Source organism: Triticum aestivum, chromosome 5A (genome assembly GCF_018294505.1).
Source record: "Triticum aestivum cultivar Chinese Spring chromosome 5A, IWGSC CS RefSeq v2.1, whole genome shotgun sequence".
In the NCBI taxonomy this organism is placed as follows: Eukaryota; Viridiplantae; Streptophyta; class Magnoliopsida; order Poales; family Poaceae; genus Triticum; species Triticum aestivum.
The window spans coordinates 212,754,597-212,761,114 of record NC_057806.1 but is presented as its reverse complement, the minus strand read 5'-3'; the positions used below and the strand labels follow the sequence as shown (position 1 = coordinate 212,761,114).

Below are 6,518 nucleotides of genomic sequence, written 5' to 3'. Positions count from 1 at the left end.
CCCATGCTCTGCCCCGATGCCCCACCTTCTTCTTCCTCCCTCCCCTGTCTCCCCCAACCAACCGCCGCCACACCCCAAAGCCCTGCCTCGGTGGTTGCCAGATTCGCACAAGATAGACTGCTCCCGAGCCTGCCCCACCAATCGACGGATCTGGCCAGCCATGGTCCTGTGCGACCCGGATGGATCCGGCCAAAACCACAGCATTCCACCGTTCTTCCCTCCCTTTGGTGCATCCGTCTCTTTGGTAGCACCAACAGACGGCGGCTCCCAACCAGAAGGAGGAGGCTGAGGCTGTGGCGCCCTGCCCCCGAGCCTAGGAGCTCCTTCGATTTGTAGCACACGGGCAGTTCTTTTTTTGATTTTTTGTTTGTGGATGCACATATGCCGTTCAGAGGGAGCTCTCTCTCTCTCTCTCCCATCTCCAATTCCTTCTCGTGCAACACCCCCCAACTGCCACAAATCTCACAAAAATGAGTCTCCGTCATGCAGTTCTTCAATTTGATTTTGTTTGTTTTTTGTGTTATCCAATTCGGTTCAATGTTTATGTGCATTCATGTTTGATTTTTTTGCAGTAGAGAACTGCAGAAAGGAATGGCTCCGCCCTTGGGTTCACAATCTCTCCAGTGGGTCTCCGTCGAGCAATATGCAGCTTTGTACAGTATATTCCTTCCCAGCTTCCCTCAACAAGCAGGCCGGGGCGGCACGCCACGGACAGGCTGACGGCGGCATCTCGCAGGTCAGGGCCGACCTCACACCCCGTGTCCCCTGGCTGCCTTGCCTGCTGCCCGTCTACCGCAGCGGTGCAGTCTGCAAACCTCGGCCTTTCTATTTGTCTTATTCCGATGAGCGGTTTAGAAAAAATCATGAAAATACGCTTGCTGCCACTCGTCATCCACCGCACCATTTTTGAAACTGCTCTCAAACCGAGAGGAATCTCGAAAAGTGTTCAACATGGTGAAGTTGCGCCTAATCAATAGCTTTTCAACGATATATTATATGCCTCGTTCGGATAGACGGTTAAAAAGTTAGAGCGAAAACAGTACCGAAAAAACACTGTATGCAGTTTTTTCGACACGAAGTTCACTCGTGTGAGTACTGCAGCACACTTGGTTCAAACACTGACATGCACTTGCATTGAACGTGCAGTGCGGAAGTGTTATCAGAATAACTATTCGGATAATATTATCAGAATAGACCGGCTATATATATATATATATATATATATATATATATATATATATATATATATACATAAACACTATTCTGATCACGGAATCAGAATAATATTCTGATCACAACCTGACCTGCCCCGCTAGTAGTACGTTGAACTTCCCTATGAACTAGGTTGAACTTCCACCAACATTGCCGAAATGGGGCTTGCCATATACCGTTGGAAAGCTATGGACATCAGTATCATGACCCAACTTAAATTTTTGGCAAAATATAAGTGGTTTAAGAGCAGTTTTGAAAACTGTTTTTTCTTCGCACAAAAAACGTGAATCGTATTTTCGATCGCATTTCTAAACCGTTTATCAGAATGAGGCATATAATATGGCGTTGGAAAGCTGTTGCAAAACCGCTCCTTCCACATGTTGAAAGTTTTCTCTAATTCCCTATGGTTAAAGAGTAATTTGAAAAAGCGTAAAATTTTGTAAACCAAAAAGCTGAGTTCGTTTTTTCGATGTCATTTCTAAATGGCTAATCCAATGGAGGCATATGATACGGCATTGGAAAGCTTGTGAAAATGCGCTACTTTTTCATCTTGAAAGTTTTTTTCTAATTTTGAATGGTTTAAGAGTAATTTAGAAAATGCTCCAAGTCCTACCGAGTTCGTATTTTCGAGCTAATGTTTTAACCGTTCGTCCGAATGCAGCAAATGATATGGCGTTGGAAAGCTTGAACAAGTGCGTAACTTTTTGGTATGTATTGTTTCATCCAATTCTTTACGGTTTTAAGTCGGTTTCAAAAATGGCGAAAAACGTATTTTCGCCGTAATTTCTACAAACTTGATCAGAATGGGGCAAATAATATACCGCTGAAAAGCTATGGAAAATGTGAAACTTTTTCATGTTGATGGTTTTCTCTAATTACTAGCCGTTTTCAAGTAATTTCGAAAACAACGGGATCATGCGTTCTGCCTATATCGCGAAACAGATTCTTCGAAAATGCACCGCGTGAAGAACGTGAACTTCTCGGCGCGTGTACCTGAACTTCACTCTGTTTTTCACGTGATTTTTTTGCTTGTAGGTCTCCATCCACTGCTCGTAACTCTCCATCCACTCACCGAAATTGAGCAAGTGATATACCAGTGGAAAGCTGCTGTAAGCACTTAACTTTCCCGTGTTGATCGTTTTTTCATATTCGCGAAAATTTTAAAAGTTTTTCATCTGAAATTCATCCATTGTAGTAATTGAACTTCCTGCTGTTTTCAGTTGAACTTCTATGACGTATTTTTATTTGTCATTTTCTCATCCATCGTCAGTGTTACACAAATGATATTCCTTTTGTACAAACCCCTCTCACAACAATTTTTTTAACTTTCTCCGACCAAGGACTTGAAACTTATACAAATGATATTCCTGTAGTTTTTAGGTAAATTAGAAAATGGCGAGATCATGATTTCTGCGTTCATCGCGAACGGAAATGCACTGCGTGAAGTAGTTGAACTTCACGGGCATGTCTGTTTAAACCTCACTCTGTTTTTGACGTGCTGTTTTTGCACTGTGTGAAGTAGTTGAACTTCTGGGGCATGTTTGTTTGAACTTCACTCTGTTTTACTTTATTGTATTTTTATTATACGAAACACACACCATGTAGTATGTGAACTTTTGGTTATTATCATTTTGAGCTTCTCTCTGTTTTGAGAGAATTATTTTAAAACCCAAAAAACAACATATTTTTTACGTATTTTGGACATCTAAATACACGGTGAACCTCTCTCACAAGAATTTTTTGAACTTTTCTTCGCCGAGCACTTGAACTTCTAGCAACCATTTTTTCGTTTATGAGTTGTTTTTAAAAATGCAAAAAATGGTGTTGTGTTTATTATTTTTTGAACAGGTAAATCCTAGGTTTTAATAAACTCCGAACTTCTGTGTTATTTCAATTTGAACTTCACCTTTTTATATTTTGATTAAAGCATGGAAATACATGGTGAACCTCTCTCGCAAGAATTTTTAAACTTCCCCGGACAGAGCACTTGAACTTCTGTCAACAAAATTTTTAAGCCTTTATTTTTCTATACTTCTATTCTCACCTGAAATGCATTGCTTGCAGTATTTGAACTTCTCGCTGTTTTCACTACGAACTTCTGTCACATTTTTGTGTGTACGTCGAATTACATACAATTGAAGGTCCGACGTCATTTTTTGTCATTTTTAAAACATGTAATTGGAGGTCGGACATGCCGCGATATAAATTATGAACCATGCATGGGGGTGCACGTAAACTTTTTGCAACAAATCTGAGTTTTTTATTTTCTTCGAACTTCTATGTTATTTCGAATTGAACTTCTTAATCTTATTCTTACAAAATATATGTTTTCAAATAAACATCAAACACTTTTTTTAAATTGAACCTCATACTTTTTTCCAAGAAATGGAAAGAATTTGAGTTTTCTATAAACATCAAACTACTCTTTTTATTTTAATTTGAACTTCTTTAATTTTATTCTTTAGTAACAAAGGAAACCTATGTTTTTTTATAAATATTGAACTTGTTTTTTATAATTTGAACTTCTTGGTTTATTTGAAATACTTTATTTTTCCATTTTTTGAAACCGTAAAACAATGTTCTTTTTATAAAAAAACATAAGCATCAAAGTCATGTGTTATGTTATTTTGAACTTCTTGCTTTTCTTTAGATATAAAAAATTCTAATTTTCTTATAAACATTGACCCTGCTATGTATCTTAAATTTGAACTTCTTGGTTTAGTTTCAGAGACGGAAAAAATTGTCTATTGTTTTGTCTTTTAACTTGTAGGCTTTTCGGGGTTTTGTGAACTTCTAGAGTTTATTTTTGTGCAAAAGTTACACACACACACACAGACATAATAGAACAACACCCACACACTGATGCTCACATGTTGTTCCCCCCTTCTTTTAGTATACACATTGAACGACCCCAATAGCTAGGATGAACTTCTCTCTTTCTGCCCGAGAGAAACACACGTACGCAAGAGAAAATTTATGTATCTGGGAGCACCCATTTTTTGACAGTGATGGAGTGTGTTGCATCCACCGCTCGGCCGACGGAAGAACCGGTATCTTCAGGTTCCATTTTTTCAAAATGCTTGTCTTGAAGAAATATTAAAGGCAGAGGACTGACCACGATGATGGCCAGAAGCCGTGGGTCAAGCATGGCCACAACGGGGGTGGGAGGGCTTGTTCATAAATAACGAAGTGCCATTTTTTATTTAGAAACGATGAAAATCCTTTTTTATGATTTTTGAACGGCTCTATTTTTAGAATTTGAACTTCTTGTTTTTTTTATTTTAGAAACGGTGAAATATCCACTTCAAAGTGCATTGTTATCTTTTGAACTTCTGTATTTTTCTGTTTGAACTTCTTATGATCTTCCCGTTAGCAGATTTGGACTTTTCTATTTTTTATAGATCAAACTACTACGTTATTTAAATTTTTGAACTTCTTGTTTCCATTCTTTAATAACAAGAAAAATCCAAGTTTCCTACAATCATTGAATAGCTCCATCTTGTTAATTTGGACTTCTTGTTTTGCTATTTTTAATTTGAAGTTCCTGTTTTTTAAGAAGCAAGGTCGTTCAATTTTTCTATAAACATTGAACTCCTTGATTATTATATTTTGAACTTCTTGGTTGAAAATCTTTTTGACACGTGAAAAATCACAATTGTTAAATAGACATCAAATTCTTCTTTTTTACTTGAACTTCTTGGTCTTTATTTTAAGAATATGAGAATTTTCATGGATAACATTTTTTCATTATTACATTTTTTAACTAATTTCTTATCTCATATATGAGACCTTTTTTCATTTTTACATATGAATAAAATAGAAGGACACACCCATCACACAACCACACATAGAAACACGCGCGCGGGCACACGCACACACAACTACCACATACTTTTGACATAGAAACCATCTTTCCTACAACCATAAATACATAACATCATACTAGTTTTTAACGACCATATACTAGCTTGATCGATGCCCTCAATATTGTGAAAGGAACATCTAAATTCTCAGCTCACTTCCCTGAAAAACACACATCATTTGTCATTGTTTCTTGCTCTTTTTATCAAGTTTAAGCATTGACTGAAATTCCAAATTCAGTGGTGGAGCTATGCAATGACATGCACCAAAAACATGCACACAAATTCAGAGAGGTCAGAAGCTATGAAGTACAAGTATACGAGTACATGTGTATCCGTGTATCTGCGGTTGATTGTGTGGAAGAGGTGCTCACAGACAGACAAAGTCGATGCTCGACGGACGCATGGCCGTCACAGTTCTAATAGAGGCAGAATGGATACAGGCTAGGTCCGGGCAACCGTCCTGATGTGCCTTGTGCCCTGCTGCTGACCTTCAATAGGAAATAACAGAGAACTTGAGTCGCGGTGTATCAAGCATCATGTGTTTGATTTTTAGAGCATCCTTGCTTGTAAGGTGGAGTACTAATCAAATATCAAAGGGAACTTAATATTTGGAAATATAATTCTAAGTATCCGTAGGGAGAACTCAACTAGGACTGCTCTTCCAGCCAGACCATTGCTTCCTTTTCATAATTTTTCATACAGAAAAAAAATAAGAAATAGATGCCATGACCTGTGCTCAGTGTGGACCGAAGGAAATTACTCTAGCATCTGCAAGAACAAGTAAATGAATTACCCTATGCTACTGACGGACTGTCGGGAGGATTTGTTTTAGTGCGTACGACCATTTTTGCATCTCCATCCAGTCGCAATTGACGCTGCGACCGCCACGATGGGAAATTTGAGCGGCTGCGTCAGGAGGGTTGCAGGCAGTGGTGGTGCGTAGGCATAAACATGTACGTACATTTATAATGGAAAGTCAATCACTGTATGAACAACAATCTTCTGAATTTATATGCAAGAACTATCTGAAGTTTTCTTCCTCTGTTGTACCTGAACTTCAATTCCAAAAAAATGGAAAGTGGTCACCGGCGAGTAAAGGGCGGTGAAGGATCTTGCCAGATCCGACGACCCTCGACGTGCTCCGGGAAGTGGTGCGGCGATGTCTCCCGATCTGTTGGAGGCGGGGTGTGGTGTGTTGCCGGTTGGGGTCGGGGTTGCAGCGCGTCTGTGGCTAGGGTCGGGCCGGACGCGGAGGCGCCTGCTTGGGGATGGGCGGCGGCGGTGTCACCGGCTGAGGGAGGAGCGGCGGCGGGGTCGCCTGGTGGTGGTGGGTGCCGCGTTTGGCTCGGGGAAGCTGGGGGCGTGGTAGAGGCAGGCCGGTGGCGCAGTCTGGCGGCGCAGTGGAGGGAGGTCGGTGGTGCTATGGAGGGGAGGGAGTCAGGG

At 40.1% G+C, this 6,518-nt stretch overlaps 1 long non-coding RNA gene across 1 annotated transcript; it reads left to right on the top strand.

Moving 5' to 3' along the window:
- The first annotated feature begins 6 nt into the window (after positions 1–6).
- Positions 7–6,211, top strand: LOC123102806 (uncharacterized). Its single transcript, XR_006449389.1, has 3 exons — positions 7–736; positions 2,248–2,321; positions 5,314–6,211. It is a non-coding gene; the product is annotated as an uncharacterized lncRNA (long non-coding RNA).
- Positions 6,212–6,518: the final 307 nt, after the last annotated feature.